This window comes from Muscardinus avellanarius (genome assembly GCF_963383645.1).
Source record: "Muscardinus avellanarius genome assembly, chromosome: 2".
Classification (NCBI taxonomy): domain Eukaryota; kingdom Metazoa; phylum Chordata; class Mammalia; order Rodentia; family Gliridae; genus Muscardinus; species Muscardinus avellanarius.
Window position 1 is genome coordinate 155,938,566 of NC_137787.1, and position 21,382 is coordinate 155,959,947.

The window sequence follows — 21,382 nt, forward strand, 5'->3', positions numbered from 1 at the left end:
AAACACCCTCCATCACTTTTTCAATTGACTCTTTTGATTCTTACTATTGTAATTGTTACTGTGTGTTAGTGTTAGGTTCTGTTGAGAACTTTCCATGTATTAGCTGATTTTCATCTTTATAACATGTCAAGGCTGGAACAATTATGATCCCATTTAAGGATGAGAAAAATAAGGTACAAGAGGCACAAAACTTGTTCAAGGCTATATAGCTAGTAAAGTAGCAAGCCTGGATTCCTAACCTCTACTTTATTTCTATAGTTGAGATCATTATGCCAACTATTTAATTTTTGTGTTTAGATGCTTATATGTTCTGTGTTCTTCAATACAGTTCATGTTATATATTCTCATTAGAATTAAAATTACATGAAGTCAGATTCAGTATTACCAATTATCCAGAAGTAACAGAAAGTTGTTGACTACTACACAACTTCTAAAGTACTAAATAAATGTTCAATGAAGAAAATGTGCACTAGTAAAGTCAAGGTAGCATCACCCATATGGTAGAAATAATTCTCAATAAAATTCTAAAACATTAAAAGGTAATGAGCACAGTCTCAATTATGAAACTGAAAATCCGCTCATTAAACTTGCAGATAATACTAAGTTGGTCAGGGGTTAAATCCTTTGGAAGAAAAAAAATCAAATTTAAAAAGACCTTGATAAATTAGTGAAATGGTTCATCAAAACCAAGATGAAATTCAATTGAGAGAAGAAAAACTGGCATACATAAATGTCAAATGTATACCTCAAAGATGTAAACAAAAGAGAATGTGTGGCTAGGCACAGTAATAGGGGTGGGAGAACCATAATTGAAATAATCTGATTACCTGTTGAAAATATGGGCTATTTTGGTCTTTAGCTACCAGTGGCTTACTATTCTGATAGTGCACTGAAATCACAATGGGAGTTTAAAAAAATTTACTTCACGTGCCCTATCCTAGACCAACCAAATCAAAATATGTGGAGATAAGGTTCCTTAAAAACTCTCTGGGTTTTTCTAATATGGCCAAGATATGGAATTATGAGAACATAAATCATACCCTCAATATCCATAAAATGCACATTGTAAAACAATATGGCTATTATTATAAGGTGAGATACTGGTTTGCAAAGAAAAACTAATAAAGAATATGATATCAATTAATAATCTAGATCTGTGGATCTTAAAAGTTTGGTTCCCAGACAAGTACCTCTGGGAATTTCGGAAGATAATAATTTTCTCATGTTTACCACAAACCTAATGAATCAGTAATTCTAGGCTGGGGCTCAAAGCCTGGTTTAACATTCCTCCATGTTACTCTGTTACATGATATGGTATAAGAACGAAGGCTGTCAATAGTGAAAAACTGTCTTCATTATTCTTATATTTGATTTTCTTATAATGATAGGATTATTAAAATGCCTCATTTTGTATGCCATTTCAAAATCTTCCAAGAAATAAGTAGGATGTAAATGATATAAATTTTTAAGAAAATAATCTACAAATGCCTTCACTTTTGAAATATGCTTTCTTAAATAGCTGTATGTGCTAATTTCAGTGAAAAAAACATACTAGAATTGCTCTTTTATTTATTCATGTTTGTTTATTTGTTTGTTTATTTATTTATTTATTTAATTTATGTGGTACTGGGGTTCCTGGAGACCCATCTACCTCTAGGCTACAGTCCCAGACACCTATTTTTTATATTTTTATTTGGAAACAGGGCCTCTTAAGCCAGCAAGGCTGGCTTCGAACTTGTGCGATACTCCTGTCTCCGCCTCTCAAGCATGGTGTGCTCCACCATTCCCGGCTCAGAGTTGCTATTTTACAAGCCTTGAAAAGAACTTAATTCCGTTGGTTGGCTTGGATTTTTATCTTTCAACTGGCTCTGCTCACATCAAGTGGACCAGGTCTAGTCAAAATTATCTCTATAGATATAGGAATCTGCTGCTTATTACCCCAAACCCCAAGTGAAGGAGGTGTGAGTTTATCTGAGGGTCCAGCTATCTCTTAACCAGTTACAAGCCACAGGGATTCAAGTCCATCTCCGATTTCCATCATGCTATCTTATTCCAGTACAAAAAAAGTTGGTAAGTTGATAACATTTTTTCCCTTTTATGGTGCTGGAGATTGAACCCAGGGCCTCCTGAATGGTAAGTTCTACCATTGAGATACATCTCCAGCCTGCATTTGTTATTAATAATGGTCAAAATGCATTAATAAAATGTACTCATATCTAAGTCAATCACTAAGCCAAACATGAGCAGAAGGAATGGGGAAGGGAATGGGGCTGAAATTGGAGAAGGGCTAAATGAGTGATGTGTGCATGTATGCCTCTACCATCTTGTACCCCATTAAGATGTATGACTACCAAGCACCAATTAAAAAAAAAAAAAATGTACTCCTGGGCTGAAAACATTGAAAAATCAGAGATAATAGTAAGAAAAGTAATTACTTTTTCCTAGTGAAGAAATAAGACAGAGGAGCTAATAGCATAAAGTTTCTGATTTCTCCTTAATGGATGACATAGTTTGGTAAGAAATACTGAGGTTTCTCTTCCCTACCCCATTTCTGGTATCTCACCCTCCCACCATTTTGTCAGTTATAAATAAAAAAAAATATGCAATTGCACAGCTAAATTAAAATGCAAAGCAGTAAGAAACCATTTTGTCTAGTTGGTAAAAAGTCTAAGACATACCTAGCATTTTTGTAGATTTGAAGAATGGGCATGGTCACAGGCTGCTGGCATGAATACATTTAGTATATTCTTTTCAACCTTTCCAGGTCCCTGTGGCAATATATAAAAAAGCCTAAAAATTGCTCATACCTCTTAACTTATCCTGAAGAAATAGTGCTACTCATAATGGTAAACATTTTAAAAAACATGTAAAAGTAAAATCCTAGGAAAGCTGGCTAAATAATGTATGGTCCATCATTATTCCAGGACACCAAGCAGCCATTGGAACACTGTTAATAAAGGAAGGCAGGCTATATGGAGAATACTCAAAACTCAACTTATGCACGGCATGTCTGAATTTAAAAATGTAAGCAAGGTTTAAAAATCAGTAGTTATGCTACAGGTAAAATTTTGCTCCTTTATACTTTTCTGTATTATTAAAACATTTCAACTATTAGTAGAGGCTTATATAACCAGGAAGCTCAAGTACACTGGTTTCTAAACAAACTCAATGCAATCTATACTTGGGCATATCTGGCCTCAATGGCAGTTCAGTGTAGCAATCAAAATAGCCTACATAATAAAATGCTGTATTTTAGATTTTGATTATAATTAATCATATTCAGTCTAAAATATAAAAAGAGGACATTCTAAGGGTAAAAGAATAGCAATTGTTTATTTAGTCTAATACTACATTATATAGAAGAAGAAACATGCTATGTGATGAACTTAAGGGTACATGCTTGGTAAACCAAATCTCTCCCCATTCCAGAGAATCAACATTTTAAAAAAAGTGTAGTTTCTACTTCATATAAACTCATTCTCAATTTAAAATAATTTAATTAATACAGTGCAAATCTGGTCTTGGAAGACACTACATGTTTCTGTGAGGCAAATCAATGAAAGCTATTAATTATGGAAAATTAATTCTGAGTCTACCTCATTATATAATAGAATCAGTATTTAAGGGAAGATGTAAGGAATTTTGCTTTGTTAATGGACCATATGTTTAAAAAATTTAAAAAATGTAAATGACATTTGGTATAAAATTTTAATATTTTAGGTTTGTTAACCTGAGAGTTTGCCCAGCTCATGTTTGTGAGCTATAAGTGAAAGACAAGATTTTAGAACAATAGTGCACCATACTCTAGCAATGCTTCCTAGTTAACATTAAATACTGTGATTATAGTGGTATGTATTTTCTTATCGCTTCTCGGCCTTTTGGCTAAGATCAAGTGTAGTATTTTCTTTCATGCATTCATTCATTCACTAGTTTTCTGGAGTCTTACCAAGGCACAATCAGGTTTTCTAGAACATTCTTAGAGGGTCATTGTGCAGTATGAGAAGCTAGAAAATGGTTATCATAGGACAACAAGGAGGAGACAGTTACACTAAGAGAACTTTAACAAAATAGAAAAAGCAGGTGAAAGAGACTATAACATGCTTAATTTTTAAAACATAATACTAATTAGACTGAGTTCTCTCACTGGTAGAACTGAGTGATGCAGACTACAACATTCCCAAAAAGGGAGAGAGAGCCTTTCCTTAAACTGACAGTTTGACATATGTGCTATGACAGAATTCCAACTATGGGGCTAAGGCTATAGCTCACTTGCCCAGCATGTCTGAGGTCCTTGGTTCAATCCCAAACAACGCATACCATACTAAGGCAAACAAAAATAAAACTGAAACAAATTCCAAATTGCATCTATTCTCACTATGATGAAAAAAACCCAACAAAATATAAACAAAACCTGAGCTCATGATAAAATGGGCAAAGGACTTAAGTAGGCATTCCACATGACAGGATAGCCACAAAGCCAATAAGCATATGAAATGGTGCTCAAGGAACTTATAAGTGAAATATAGATCAAAATCATGATGAAATTATCCTGAGAATTGTTGAAACTCTCACACTGCTGATGGAAATCAACACTGGTGTAACTATTCTGGAAAACCATTAGGCAGTATCTACTACTGCTGAATATATGAATACCCGAAGAAGTAGCAATTCTATTTCTACTTTACAACTAAGAGGACCAAAATACCTGTATAAGAATGTCCTTGGCAGCATTATTTATAACACCACCAAATCTATGAACATAGATATCCATTAACAAAAAATAAAAAATAAATTGTGACATATGCATATAGTAAAATACTAAACATTAAGGATGAATGAATTACAACCTCACACAGTAACATGAGCAAAGTGTATCATTCTATTTATAAAAAGAACAAAGAAAAACTAGTTCTTACTGTTGGATCCAAGATACATCAGAATGTGAGGGGTCCAAGATATGTGTGGAATGTGAGGTAATGTTTGGGAGGAGCTGGAAGGTCTGCTGTGGTTCTAGGGATAAACTATTGGAGGGTGAGGTGGCACAGGCCTATAGTACCAGTATGTGGGAGGCTGAGGCAGGATCATGGCTGGTGCAAGGCCAGTTAAAAAATAAGTTAAATAAATAGAGCTGTGGGTGTTGCTCAGAGATAAAATGCCTCTGGGTTCAAATTCTAGACACACACGCGCGCGCGCACACACACACACACACACACACACACACACACACACAATAAAACCATTTTAACCTGGGTGATGATTCCATGAATAAGTTCATTTTACAAACATTGGTCAAGTAATATACTTAGAAACTGCATTATTTTGCAATATAAAGTATACAAACAAAGTGAGGGAAGACGTGTGGAGAACTTACAAACCAAAGTAACATCTCCCAGAGCAATGGGAGATAATTCAGTGATAATACAGAGCAATTCAGTGAAACAGAGGGCACTTTGTGACCCAATAGTTTGTCTTATCTCTGGTTACAGAAATAGGGTTTGGTACTTCATTAAAGGTGATAATGACAGGGCTAAAAAAGAACTTGGTGCAAAAGCACCAAAGGTTATGGATAGGATTTTTGACCTGTCATAGATGAAGGGCATGTATGTAACCATATGGGCCAAAAGCATGGGAAAAATAAACTTTTAAACAAAAAAGCATGGACCTGAGGCAGAAAGCCACCACAAAGAGAGTGGTATCAGCAGGAAACTGATGATGAAATATAATTTTAAAAATTACTTTTAAAACTCTGTTTTTTTGGTACTGTGATTAAACCTAGAGGCATTCTAAATCTGAGCTACACTCAGACCTTATCTTTAAAATAGGTTTTTGCTGTTGCTGAGTCTTCACTGTGTGGCTGAGGTTGTCCCCAAGTCTACCATCTTTGGCTTGCATATTTCTTTTACTTAACAAAAACCTTTCGAGAAATCCAGGCATGGTGAACACCTGTAATACCAGTATTTGGGAGACTAAGAAGAGGGAAAGCAGGTTCAAGGCCAGCCTCAGCAACTTATCAATGCCCTCAGGAACCTAGTGAAACCCTTAATTTTTCAAAACAAAAATTTAAAAAAAATTCAAAACAAAAAATTTAAAAGGGCAGGTTGTGTATCTTGGAGGAAGTATGCCTCTGGGTTCAATTCCCAGTACTACAAACAAACAAACAAAAAAAATCAGCCAACCAAACAACCGAAAACACAGATGTGCAGAGGACATGGATACCTTCTAGCAAATATTAGTGTTTTTTTTTTAACAACATAGTACCTCAAGATACTGACTTTCATTACTTTATCCTATCACTCAGTCTGAGCAGAACACATCTTTTTTATTTGGGCAAGGAGCAAGAATGGGTATCAGTGAATGGAGAGAAAGTAGGCTAATAGAATGGTGAATAATAGGCTGGATCCAGTTTCCAGTGAGTAGCAAACAGAAAGTCCAGTGTTTAAGAAGTGATGAAAGCCCGGAGACTTATTAGAGGATGCTACTGCCAAAGGCTGCAAGTGTAGCAACAGGTCCCTGGAGCTGTCTGCAACAGTGCTTGTCTCTTCCCCACACAACTGTGCTGGATTTCCCTTCATAAGTTCTGCCAGTCAGTTATTTTTTCAGCATGCTAAAAAAATAGAGCATCATCGTTATCATCATCTGGAAGCTGCCCAATGATGAAACACAATGAATTCTAAAAGTCACTCTTCTTGATCTTTTCTGCTCCTTTGGGACATGGGGAAAATTAAGAAAACAGTATGACACAGGATTTTTACCTACTAGGAAAAATGATACTTTAGATTAAATGAAACTTTGTTCATGATTTATCAAACACAAATATAAAACTTCTCAGAGTAGCTATGGTAACAGGATGTGAATAATACTCAGACTGATAAAAAGTTTCTTAGTTGTTCCCTATTTTTGTAGCCACAAAGTTATATGGATTCTGAGTTCCTGACTTGTCATAACCAAATACAAGATGTTATTAACGTTTTTAGTGCTCAATCTAAACAGTATTTACTAGCTCATCTCTAAGTGTGGATGTGTTGGTAAATGAGGATTAGATTTTTATTTGCATATCATATTAGTACTTTTCTGCTGCATAAAAGCCTTAATGGAAAAAAGTATGCACATATAATTTAATAGGCCTAATAACATTTCAAAATTAAAAAGTTGGAAGAAACATTTAACCTTCAGGTTGCAATAGTGGACTAGGTAAGGATAAATAATGTTAACATGTGAGGTAAACGTTGATTGCTGTTGTTGTTTTCTTTAGTGTATTTCAGTGATCCTTTATTTCATTATTCCTCTAGAATTGGGATAAAACAGCTCCTCTGACTAATTAACCCAGAAGGGTTCGACTAATAGAAAGGGTTTGCAAGCATGATTACTTAAATGATCATGTACATATCACTTAATGATCATTATCATTTATTCTAATATTATTGCTAATAAATGGTAAAACTGCTTAAATACTGTCTATTACAAATGTACATCATGGCTAACACCAACAATTTCTCACTTTTTTAGGACTCAAAAAAACTGAAACTTTCTTAATGCATATTAATGCTTGATTCAACTTATAATCTTTTTAAAAGTAGAAAAATAGTGTTTTGGTTACACAACAAGCAATCATACCACCATTTTCCTCCACACTACGAGCAGTTCCAGCTAATACCAGCCTGGCATTCATACCATCCCTGTAATATATTATAAAGTTCTCTCTCTCTCTCTCTTTTTTTTTTTTACCAGAGTCAATGACTATAATGAATATCAATGTTTCAGAATGCTAATTTCAACCCATTCACTTGCTTTCTAAAGATTCAGTGGACAGAGATTAGCTATCAAGTTCTTATGCACCACTGGAAGGCCACTTTTGCTCTAAGAGGCAAAAAGAAAAAAAATAGAGTGCTACTTTATTTTTCTCTATTGCTCATTTCTATCATTATTTTCTCTCATGTTAAGAATGACAAAGGAAAATTAATTTGGAAATGTGCTACAAAATCACTGACCAATGTTATCTACAGAACACAGGAAAAAAAGGTTGGAAGTATGTCCATTTTATATGCAAAGTCACGATTATTAACGTGAGATAGAGGCATCCTCTTATCATCCCCTATCACTCCTTAAGAATGCACATGAGAGAGCAATTGACTTTCTGGATCAAATAAAAACAGCCAAGAGTTATAACAGAGAAGGCACCTTTAGGTTCATATAGGGTCCTGGGAAAGAGAACATGAAGAGTAAAAAGAGAAGGGGGAATCAAAGGATAGATTACTTTAGGAAATAAATGAGATAGATAAATAATAAAAGAAAATATTTTTGGATTCTAGTTCTATCTTAAAAGGAATAAAGCCTTATAAGCCCACACAGCTTCAGGATGCAAGCTTCGGTTCCTCACAAATTGAGTGCCTCCAAAGGGATGTTTATGATATGGCTTTCTCCTCCCCCCCTCAGAGCCAAGCGAGAGGGAGAAAGAATGACAGACCACCAAGCTGAAGTTGCATCTTTTACAACCTAATCTCTTTAGCAACATACCATTGTTTCTGCCATATTTAAGTGCTTACAGACTGACCCTGATACAATTTTTGTGTTGTTGTTGTTGGTGGTGAAAGGGATGTAGTAAATTACATAAGGACGTAAATATGAGAAGGCAAGGGTCATTGGGAACCTTCTTGATTTGTTACAACTGTGTTTTTATTATAGCTATGTAAAATAGTTCTGTGGGGTAGTGTACTATGACTATATATCACCTTTCCCCCCTAAACTTAATTGTTTCTTATTCTCTCAATGCCTATCACTAAGACGTCCCAAACTTGTTCCTAAGACATTTTCACATGATTGTACATTCAGATGATCCATTTTACTCTATCTTCCCTGCAATGGTTTCAATGTTTTTCCTCTTCCAAACTCATGTGGAAACTTACGTGCCTCATAAATGGTTAATATCACTATCACAAAAGTGCCTGTTATATTGGTAGTGAGTTTCTTATAAAGAACAAGCTCACTTCTGGAAAGATGGAGACCAAGGAAAGCAGCGTTTATGAGCTCTGCTAAAACTCGATCTCTATTGCCACAAAATCAGCGTTTTTCATAGCCAGAGAACACCATCGGCAGAGAAAAAATGTAAACACAAGGAACAGAGAAAAAGACAAGAATAACAAGCAGAGACCAGAAATCAAGCCTGTAATGCAGCAGCGGGGCCATGCCGGCACCATCTTCCCTCACAGCACCAGGATCCAGAGAGGAAAGGTAAACAAGGAGCTGAAGTGAGCAGCTGCGGATCATTCAGGTGTGATTCAGAAGTTCTTTTAGCGCAAAGAACGTCTAAATCTTCCAGTGGTCAACTCATCATGCCTTCCAGGGACTCAGAATGGAGCTCAAAACCAGAAAAGAAATATGCCAGCCTCACGGCCAAGGGCGTGGCAGCAGTGCCATATTGCCAGCAGTGGCAGTGAGTTCACCGTGCCCTCGACAGCTCCTGATCAACACGCACAATAACCGTGAGTGAAATTGTGGCCCCTAAAGGAGAAATCCCTGTACTGTATGCCCAGGGACTTTGATAATCTTCCTGGGTCTGAGATTTTGCAGTCCAACCCAGTAAAGGAGTAGTGGTGGCAGAGATACCACACCTTAGTCGCAGCTCTCTGTAGGAAAATGCCCAGCCTGGCACCGTCCCCCCACTGTCTTGCGCAGCCTCGATTAACTTCCTGGGTTGCCGGGCATGGTGGCACATGCTTGTAATCCCTGCGCTTCGGAGGCAGAGACAGGAGGATCATGCAGGTTTGAAGCCACCCGTGCTGGCTTAAGAGACCCTGTTTCAAGAAATAAAAAAGTATAAAATAGGTCTGTGAGTGTAGCCTGTAGGTAGAAGGGCTTCCAGGAATCTCAGTACCACCGCCCCCCCAACCCGCAAAAAAAAAAAAAAGTTCCTGGGTCTGAGACTTTGCGATACAACCCAGTAAAGGAGTAGTGGCAACTGAGATTGCCACAGACTAGACATACACAGAACCCTAAGTGAATTCGTAGTGATCCAGGGAAGGCACAAAATTTTGAAATCATGAGAAAGAGGAACAAAAATAGAGCAATAAATGCCCACAACCCCATATTATCAGAACCTGATAACACAGAAATTCAGACATCTCCAGAAGATCAAATCAGGAATATAACTGTAGAAATAATACAGGACCTTCGAAAAGAATTTCTCTAAATGTTTATTCTGTTGTTGCCTGTGCCTTTGAGATCATATCTCTCTAAAGTCTAAAAGACATAAAGGATGCAATCATTGAGGTAAAGGCCTCAATTCAAAGTATAAACAATCGATTAGACCACATGGAGAATAGAATCTCGCTCCTAGAAGAGGATCACTCCAAAAACAAACGCATAATTTATAACTTAGAAAAAAAAATCAGACAGCAGGAATCTGACATTGAAGAAATTTTAAGGGAGCTAACCTAAGAATAATTGGAATAGAGGGAAAAGAAGGTGAAACCAAAGGGTTTCATCTTCAAAGAAATAATATCAGAAAAATTTCCAAACATAGAGCAAGAGATCGATACACAGGTCCAGGAAACTTATAGAACACCCTTTAGACAGGATCAGAGAATAGGATCCCCACGCCACATAATTGTCAAAATGACCAATGTGGAAGCCAAGCAGAGAATCTTAAAGGCAACAAAAACAAAAGGCCAACTGACATTCATAGGCAAATAAATTAGAATCACTCCAGACTTCCCAAACCAAGTCATGAAAGCCAGAAGGTCTTACAGTAACATATTCCAAACTCTGAAAGAAAACAACTTCCAGCCAAAAATTTCCTACCCAGCAAAACTTTCTATCAAATTAGATGGGGAAATAAGAAGCTTCCATGACAAACAGAAACTGAAGGAATTTATGTTTTTAAAACCAGCACTAGAGAAAATACTCAAAGAGATTAACTACAAAGAAGAAATAGGTAATACACACCAGAACCAGAGAAACAAGATTTTCCATCCAGCAGACAACTAAGCAAAGAAGAATATATTCATGTGTTTATTGGTTAAAAATCTTTGGAGATACATTATTTTAGTCTTTTACCTATTTCTTAATTGTATTGTTTGCTTTAACTGTTGCTAATTTTTAGGATTTCTATTTGGAATATTAATATATCTTCAGAAATAGCATTTGGAAATATTTTATCCCATTCTATCAGTAACTTTTAGCTCTCTTTATATTGTCTTGGGATGTACAATATTTTTTTTAATTTTTAGGAAGTTTGTTTATTCTGTTGTTGCCTGTGCCTTTGAAATCATATCCAAGAGATCACTGCCAATTTCCATGTTGTGAAGTATTATGACCCAGGTTTTCTTCTAAAAGTTTTTAGTCTTAAGATTTACATTTAGGTCTTTTATCTATTTTGAGGTAATATTTGTATATGGTGTTAGGTAAGGGTCCAATTTTATTCTTTTTCATGTAATTATTATTCTTCAACAATATTTGGTGAAAGATCATTATTTTCTTCAAATGTTCTTGGAGACCTTGTCAAAAATAACTTGACCGTATATATAAGAATTTATTTCTAGGCTTTTAATTTTACTCCACTGGTTTATGTATCTGCCTTTATAGCAGTACTACACTGTTTCAATTGATGTAGCTTTATAAGGTTTGAAATCAGAATATGTTTATCTTCTAGCTCTGTTCTTTTTCGAGATTGTTTTGGGTATTTAGAGTTCATATTTCATGTTAGGATAGATTTTTTCTGAAAAAAAGAAACGTATGAGTTTTACCTTAAAAAAAAAAGAAAAAAATCCTCTGGTAAGAAAGAAAGCAAAAAGAAATATTGAAATGTTATCTCTAAGTGGTCAAAAGTTTGATATCCAATAAATCTGTTATGTGAGATTAAAAAAATTTAAAAAAGAACAAGCTCAGCCCCCCCATCTCATCTTTTCTTTGCCCTTATGCCATAGGAAGAAGTCATCTTCAGATGTTGGCCCTTTTATCTTGGACTTACTAGCTTTTAGAATGTTGAATCAATAAATTTTTGCACATTATAAATTACCCAGTCTGTGGTATTCTGTTATAGTAGCACAAAACAAGACATTCTCCTAGAACCTTTATCTTAGTATCTTTTTCAAACATTGTACTTTTTGTTACCATATTTTATACTTAAGAATGCTTATTTTCTACTTATTTGTATATAAACATCTTTTTATATATACACTACACTTTGACAGTATTCTGTTCTTTTCATCATTGTAATTGTCTATTTTCCTATCTTAACCTTAAATGTTTTCCTAAAGTCAGCTAATGAGTCCTTAGCCCAAATTAATATTTAAGAGTATTAATTTTGCATGACGAGGTTAGTGGATCTCTTTGTGGAATCCTTTTGCTGTAAGCTAGCACTACGGGAAGGGTTCTAAATGCTGATATCTGAAGGCCTTTCCCCACAAACTGTTATTTCCGGAATATTGTTATGTGCTTCGCTCGTCTGCACTAAAGAAATAAATGGTGGAAGGGGGTCAGAAGATGGTTTTTTGTTTCTTTTTTTTACTTTTTTCTCCTATAACATATGTTCATATAATCCCTATTTTCAGTAGAAAACCTCATTCCTGCCTTGTTTTCCCACACTAGAGTTTCTAGCACAATTTTTTCATAAAAAAAAAGAACCCTTTCATCTCTGAAGGGTAGAGAAAAGAGTAGTGGCTTGAGGCAATGCAGAGTATAAGGGTCCACGTCTGAACTTTGGAGCCGGACCACCCCAATGGGGGTTGAGCGGCTCCTTCTCCAGTCCCCCCAGGTCCAGCTCCAGGCTTTGTTTCTTCTGTTGGTAAATTCCATGCACCGGACTTCAAGTACATGACTGTACTTGAAAACAAGGTCTTTGTAGATGTAATCAAGTCAAGGCAGGGCTCTACCAGATTAAAGTGCACCTTAGTCCAGTGACTGGTGTCCTTCTGAGAAGACACGGAGACACCCAGCGGGAGGACCATGCAATCAGTGAGCTTGTGTTGGAGGGTCACAGCTGCCAGCCAAGGAACAGAAAAGGCTGCCAGTGCTCTCCAGAGGCAAGGGGAGAGGCAGGCAACAGGTGTGCCTCAGAGTCTCCAGAGGGAACTAGCTTTGCTGATATCTTGCCTTTGGAGTTCTGGCCTCCTGAATTATGAGAAAATAAATTTCTGCTGTGGGAAGCCCCCCAAGTAGTGGTAGTTATGGGAACTTTAAGAAATGAATACTAGTGGACTCCAGCTTTCTCTTTCCTGCCCCATCATGACCTCCCTTCTGTCTTTATTATTGTCGTTTCAGGTTAAAGATGCCTCGATTTCATTGTGAACCATTTTTGTGTCCCCCCCCCCCCCCCGGTGTCATGGTGGCAAATCCCATGGAGAAAAAAAAAGGTTAACACATTTATTATTCTATTTTAAAAACAAAAGTCTCTATAATCTTTCACTTTTTTTTTTTTTTTTTTTTACTGTCATACTGTTTCATACTAGTTCCTGCATTTTAAATATGATACTGGAAATATTTATAGCAAGAAAATTGGTTTTAATCTCTCTCATTACTATACCTGTTGTGCATACCACTGTCACTTTGTTCAAGAATTTACGGTTCCTTTCTTTGAGCAAATGCATCACAGAAGGGAGATGAAGTGAGAAGACTGAGGAGGCGGTAGCACATTTTGAATCCATTGAATATATACACAATTTTAGGCACTGTATTAGTAAGAACACACTCTCATTTCATCTTCAAACTGCTGATGCAATACACTGTATAATCTTTTTGCAGCTGGGAAAAGAGAGAGTTGAAGGCTAAATAACCTGCCATGGTCAGTGTTTATAGCTTGTATCTGGAATGCCTCTCAAAGGCTCTTGTATCAAAGGCTTGGTCTCCAGCATTGCACTATTGGCAAGTGGTGGATTCTTTAAGGGGTGGGGCCTAGGGACAGGTTTTAGGCCGTTGGGGGGTATAACCAGCAAGTGGGTGGGAATACCTACTGTTTCCGTTCATGTGTTGGCCCTGAGGTGAGCAGTTTATTCTACCACATGCTCCTGCCCTGAGGTATCTCTACAGGTCCAAGGCAACTTGGCCAAATAAACCAGGATTAAAATTTCTAAAACTGAGAGCCAAAAATAAATCTTTTTTTTTCCTTGTAAGCTGATTTTCTTGGGTACTTGTTACACTAATAAAAAGCTAACACAGTCACCCTGTTAGTAAGTCAAGAATTGAAACCAACATCTGTTTGGTTCCAAATCTAAATCATGACTGCATGGTGTTTCAAGGTTGGACTGTTCTGCCAAGTCATTGGAAGAACAGTCATTGGAAGTTTCTATTTTAGGTATTAAAAAATCAGGCTGGTTTTATGCTTCCACAAATAGTCACTGAATAAAAATAACTATAGTACGTAGTACCATGTATCAGGGATTTTTCCAAAATGATTTTGTTTTAATACTCCAGGCAATCTTTCAAAGTGGTTTCTGTATCTGTGGCTACTTGGGGCTGATCTTAAAGGAAGGCAAATACAAAAGTAAAGCTAATAGAACCTTAAAATAATTACTTTAACATCAAGTATTGTTTTTTATAGGACAAGATCTCAGACAATGAAGGCAGCACGTGCCTGGAACAAACATAGCTGCCTCACGGTCCCCACAATTCCTGCCATGATGTCGTCTCACAGATGGGACAGGGCAGCAAATCAATGCTGAAACACACACTGGTAGACGATGCTCCCCCAAAAAAGTTTTTATTATTTTCTTATAATTTCTACAATTTTTAAATATAAAACATCCTCTAACAATATGTAATGAGGTTGCTGGGTGGGTACCCTGAAGCCCTCTCAGTCTGCCCACTACTGACCTTGGGATATCAGTCACAGGTGGAGACTAATTTTTAGAGCCTGTAGGCTACTACGGACCATCTGCCATTTGTCACAGGGCCTAGGAAGCACCTGCGCTGCTTTTCCTCCTCTCAGCCTTCACAGACAACTGTCACTACACCACTAATCATCTCCCACTCCCCTGGGCCACTGATGTAAATGTCAGTTTGTGTCTCCTTGACTAATTTCTCTCACACTCCCTAGAGAAAACATGCTGTCTTCCATCCCGTTGACCCCACTCAGGGACCATCACTTTCAGGAAAAGATCTCATAATTATCAGAGAAAGGAGAAGATCTCGTGAGAGCGTGGCCTGTGCTTCCTCTCCCTCACTTAACACTTGTGCCCACTTCTAGTCTTATGTCCTTCATTGTCAAGTCCAATGTTCTTGCATCTCATCCCCCAGGAGCTTCACCCTGGTCACTGCTTCCCTAACGCTCAACCCTTCACCTCCAGAGTAACCTCCCTTCACAGTGCACAGACAGTAAAGCCTCCACCCCTGAAAGACAAAGATGCCCATCATGCCTGTTAAGTTACACAACACCTTGGTCAATTTCCCATCTTTTCCTCATATCTAGACTTTCTGATCAAAATTTCCACCCCTTCTCTCCTCCAACCCAGGCTGCCTGGCTCAGTTTCCACTACCAGCAATGCTCCTCCGGAGGTGAACAGTGTCATCCATGTCCTTTAGCCCAATCTGTACCAAGCAACACTCAACCTTATCCCACCTGGCCTTTCTGAACATGTGACTCTGGTGACTTTCTTTTGGCTTCTGGGGAACAAGTTCTTCTGCAGTCTTCTCATTCCCTTGTTCCCTTGCCTGCTTCTTCTGAATTGCAAAACCCAATGAGCCCAGTATACCTTCCTGCCTGGGAGACCCCATAGGAATAATGATTGTCCCAGGGACAGATACTATCTCTTCTATATTCTCAGCAAGGCTCCATAGTCCCTCTCTTCCTTTTTCTAGCACTAGAGATTGAACCTAAGGATATTCTACCTCTCAGCTATATTCTCAACTCTTCTTATTTTTGGTTTTGAACCAGAGTCTCACTAAGTTGCTGAGAGTTTTGCTAAGTTGCTGAGGCTGGACTCCAACCTGCAACCTGCAACCCTCCTGGCTCAGCCTTGGTAGTACTGGGATTACAGAAATGTGTCACCATGCCTAATGCACAGATTCAGTGGCTCTTAACTGTATCTTAAATAACTTGTCATGAAAACTACAGGTCTCCTATGCATTTGACATGTTTTCCTTTATGTTAATGAAGACTTAGTCCTCAAATGGAAAATGATGGTAGAAATGGCTTCCTTTAGATATTACATGCAAAACTACTACATCAGTAATAAAACAACAAAAATCAAGAATTATCTTTTCATTTTTTGCAGTTCTAGGGATAGAACCCAGGGACATTCTACCTCTGAGCAACATACACAACCCTATTTTTTTATTCTTTATTTTGAAACAGGGTCTCACTGAGTTACAAAGGACCTCACTAAATAGCTGAGGTTGTCTGCAAAGTACGATCCTCCTGTCTCAGCCTCCTGAGTGCAATAGTTATATTTTAATAAGATTGATAAAATCAATAGTTCTTTTCACCCAGATGAAAAAATATGTCCAAACATGAGATTAAAAGACATTTAAAACAAAACTACAGCATTCACAGAACTTCTAAAGTATCTGCATTATAAACCCAGATTCTGAGCCTCTTCTATAGGAATTGATTCAGAGTGGGCAAAAATGTTTAAAAGATCACAATAATTATAGTCTACTATGGAACACAAACACAACAAAAGACATGTTAATCATAACCACTATTTCAGGAAAGTCAAGGACATTATTTTCCTTATACAATAGTTCTTTATCTTCTTTTCACTAAATTTATTCCAGCTTTCAGCAAACACCTGTGAATGCTCATTAAGCAAAAGACATTTGCTATTTCTTGCATAAACTTCCTTTTAAAACAACTCAAAGTCTTCGGTACTTGAGAATTTTCTAACCTGTTCATGCTTAAGAGTCTGTTTGATAATGACTGTGACAAAAGGCTGTCCTGCCCTGCCTGTAAAATTAGAGAAGAAAAGCCTTTCCTGTCTACCCACGGGGCATCCTTACCTCAGCAGAGCCCTGCTGGCTCCACTCTTCCTTATGCTCAGCTACATGGTAAATACAAGAGACTGATGTTTGAATAAAATGTGAAATCATACAAATTGTTTAACATTCCTGGTCTAGAAGAAGCTCCTTAAAAAAATTTAAGTCTTTTGACAGTTACAGGTAGCATTTGATTCAGCTTGAAAGCCCAAGCCATAAGGGTGTCAAAAACAATTAGTATTTTAATAGCTCCCTTTTGCACGTTATTAGGCAAGTAGGAATACATCAGCAAGAGAATGAAAAATGTTCTCAGGAAAATAAGCCAATGACATGTAGAAAAATCGTTATTGTTTTACTATACTGTTCCGTATGCTCTTTCTACTTTAAAATAGGATTATGGTTAAAAGAAACGGAAATGGTAGTTGTCAACATTTACTACTTTGCCAAAGTTCTCTAGACAGAGGCTGTTGTGGTGGTGTTCTCATTCTTTTTCAAGAAGCCTTAAGGCAGTTAGTGCTCAGTAGACACCACTACAAGCTGTAGACTTTTCATAATTCTGCCTCAAGCTGAATTCTTGCAGCTTGGGGAAAAGGTAGGAGAATAAGAGGACTCAAGACTTAGTGGATTGGGGAATGCGGTGGCTGCATATCAAGTTTTGATACATCAACACAAAGCCTATCTTGTGTGCCTCCCTTAGAGTTTTTGTGTAGAGAAATATGCTAATTCAAAGATATCTAACTAGCTTCACATTTAATTCTGACTTCAAATTTTAAGAGTGGCAGAGCAGCTGTGCCTGGAGGCAATACAATCTTATTTCTATAAAAATCTCTCAAAGCTCCATATATAAGTGGAAGAGTAAAAATAGATAATCAAATCCAAATTAAGGCTATTAAGAATTGATTTAGTGTAAAGATAATATAGCAAGATTTTGTTTAGGTTATGGATATTCACTAAAAATGTGTAATACTTGTTTGCCTAAAAATTTGATTATGTTTTATCTTATTTTGTCACAGTTAAATAGTTTTATCATTAGGGTTTTTAATTGCATATAGTTTATAGAATTCTTTCTGATTACTCTATATCCATTTAACTGGGGGAAAAAAAAATCCCACTGTACTACTTAATGAAGAGAGAACTGTCTAATGAAGATGCAATCAAATTGCAGGCATATGCACCAAGACGTGTGGCTCACGATTTATATTTGTGAAACTCTGTCACAAAAGGTTTACAGAAATTACAGGGGAAGCAAAGTCCCTGAGGAGATTAGGAATTAACATACCCTGAAAGATGCTAGTCACTCAGTGGTATATCAGAGGTTATGCAGAAAACAAACAAGAAAAGAAAAAGAGAAAAAGTGTTGGCTCTCATAACTCTTCATGATACAGGCCCTACTACCCTACATATTTATCTTCTGTGCTTCTCTTTTTCAGTTCATTACTCATTCTAATCCATTCCTAATGTTTGGTCTTTGAGTCCATTCCTAGTGTCCAGTTCCCAACTAGTCCTTCTGTTGTTTTAAAGATCTCCTCTATGTAGCTCATTATCTTATACAACTTTAGCAGGTCTCTGCGTCTCATGACCCAGTACTCTCACCCTGGCTACTTTTCCACCCTTTGCGAGTGATCCATGTTGTCACTAAAGTAGCTGAGAAGTCCTTTCAATTCCTCCCTCTTGCTTACAAATGCCACATCGGTACCTGCAGCTATCATTTTCTTACTCAAATTCTTCAGTAGTCCAAGTTTCTTGGCCTAGCATCAGACTCCCAATATACTTCTCCATGTCGTCCTTTATTTTCACCTAGGCCCTTTGATTCACCAACAACTAACCACCATAGTATAATCTTCATGGAAATGCATTAATATTTTGATTAGCTTTACTGAAAATAGAAGCTTTTATCATTTTCCATAGACTTCAGAAAATCTTCAGATCTGGGACACACTGTGTTAAATAAAGAGATAATGGTTTATACTCATTGGTGGATGCCATCTTTTTCTTTTTTTAATGTTGTATTTTGTTGGAATAAAATAAGGGAAAGATATTTAACAAGCATCCATCTACTTCTAAGGAATAGTTCAGACAAGACTGAATCCTGCCCTCCATATTTAATCAAACAACCTTCTGAGGCATAGACAGGTGATCAAGTATCTTTCTGACAACAGGTAATATTTAAGAGAAGAGAAGAGGGGTGGATAACTCCTCACAGCTGAGGGTTTAACATTTGTCATATTAAATCCCACTTATTTATATGGCATTCAGAGATTTTATGATTTTATTTTGCTCATTACTATACATCAATTGCTCCATCTAAACCTATAAACGAAATAACTTTTATTCAACACATTCTTACTAAACACTCATGTCTCAAGCCACCAGTGCCTCTAAGGACTTGGGGATATTGCAGGAAACAATACAGGCATCTTCCTTTTTTGCCTTGTCCTCCCTCCTCTCATGGAACCTGTGAGTAGCATAGGAAACAGCCACTGAATAAAAACAACTTACAGGCAGTGGGTGATACAACATGGAAGACCAGGGTGTTATTAGAAACCAAAGTTCTCCAAAGTTCAAGTAGGGTCAGAAAGGCTCAGGTACAAACTCATATGCTGCACTGCCACCATTATCTTTAGGCCCACCCTTGCCTTGGGTTTCTGGCTTCATTTCTGCTCATCCTTCAAGACTCAGCTTGGATTTCAGGTCCTATAAGATGCTAACACTGGATTGTCCCCACAAAGATAAGACTGCTCTGACTTTCTGGTCTTGCCAAAAATGTGTGTGAGTCCTATCTGGTAATCAACCAGTGGTACAGGAATTAGTCCTGGTCTGTCTGCCAACTAGTCAGTACCCACTGGTAGCGTTTCTCTATCTTAAGTGGTCATCAAATCCTTATTTTATTGAAAGAATGAAGGACTAGCAGAAAGAAATATCATATACTTAATTTCTGCCTAGAATTTGATAGCCAGAACAAAAGATAAGACAGGTAAAAGTTTTTGATAGATAGTATAAGGGCTAGGTTACCTAGTGGGAAAGATCTTTGCTTCTAAAGACCACTGGAGTCATAATGCTTGAGGCTAATGTGCCAAAATACTTTTCAGGATATTTCAGTCCCAACATCCCAGAATATCCTTTAAATACTAATATTTTATCAGGATTTAAAAATTCTGAAATAAGTGATGATCTGACCATATAAAAATAAATGTAATCATTTGGGTGCTACAGTTATGATTTAAAAAAAGACACAGACAGTCAGGCATGGTGGTGCATGTTTGTAATACCAGTACTTGGGAGGGTGAGACAGAGGATCGTGTAGGTTCAAGTCCAGCCTCAGCTACTTAGTGAGGCTCTCAGCAACTTAGTGAGACCCTGTTTCCAAATAAAATAGAAAATAGGTCTGGGAGTATAGACTGGAGGTAGAAAGCCTCTGGATTCCATCTCCAGCAACACACACACACACACACACACACACACACACACACACACACATACACACAGCACAGACAATAAAAAGTGCATATATTAAAATATTAAAATCATAGCCAATAAAATTATATTTGGACTTTGGATATATATATGATTAAATTTGGGCTTTGGAGATATATAGATATATAATATACATATTTACTAAACCCTTTAATGATCTAAGAGAGCATATACTTATTAACATTAACAAAGATGTTTTAATACTGGGTTTATTAAAAAAATAAAAAGTTGTCAGCATTATTTCTCAAAGATTATTTTTGTAATCCAAGCCTCAGATTGGGAAAATAGTGTTATCTAGTGGTTAAATCTGGGAACAAGAGATGAGGCACACCCGAGGCTGGAGAACCTCCTAGAGGTTGCCTCTCAATAGCACCACTTTTTGTCACAAGAGTAAAAGGACACTCATGGATGGGAGGGAGATTAGACACAGATTGAAGCAGTCCTTTTCATATACTGCCAATAGATTGAGAAATTGGTCAGAAAGGCCTAGCTTCAAAACTTGGCTGCATGACTTTAAGGAAGTTATCAGATATGTTAAATCTTTAATGATTTTCCACTATATGAAATGAAGATAAAAATATTGACTGAAAGGATTGAGAGGATTAAAAAGGGTGATGCATAATGCTTGGTATTTAATAAGCCAAATAAGTTAGCAAATATTAGATTATTTTATAAATAATATTTAACTTGAGATATAAATTAAGAAGTACAATTTAATTGTAGAAAACCTTACAAATCTTTTACAAATGTGTTATAGATGAATATGAACACATACTTATAGAAAATATCAGACATTTTTCTTTAAACTATAAGGATGCAAATTAAAACGTATTACCATCTTAATCATGGAGTTCAATTATAGGACATTTTCAAAGAAAACAAAGTAATTTTTAGAAAAAGAAACATTACAAAATAAACTCTTATTTTCTTTTAAAAATAATGAGTCTTTCTAGCCGGGCGTGGTGGTGCACGCTTGTAATCCCCGCGCTTGGGAGGCTGAGAC

The 21,382-nt window shown here is 36.8% G+C and overlaps 1 protein-coding gene across 4 annotated transcripts in view; it reads right to left on the minus strand.

The window, feature by feature from the left end:
* DIAPH3 (diaphanous related formin 3) overlaps nucleotides 1-21,382 on the minus strand; it is a gene marked incomplete at both ends in the record, with an annotated part of 500,946 nt that overhangs the window by 97,919 nt on the left and 381,645 nt on the right. The gene's annotated exons all lie outside the window — the stretch shown is intronic.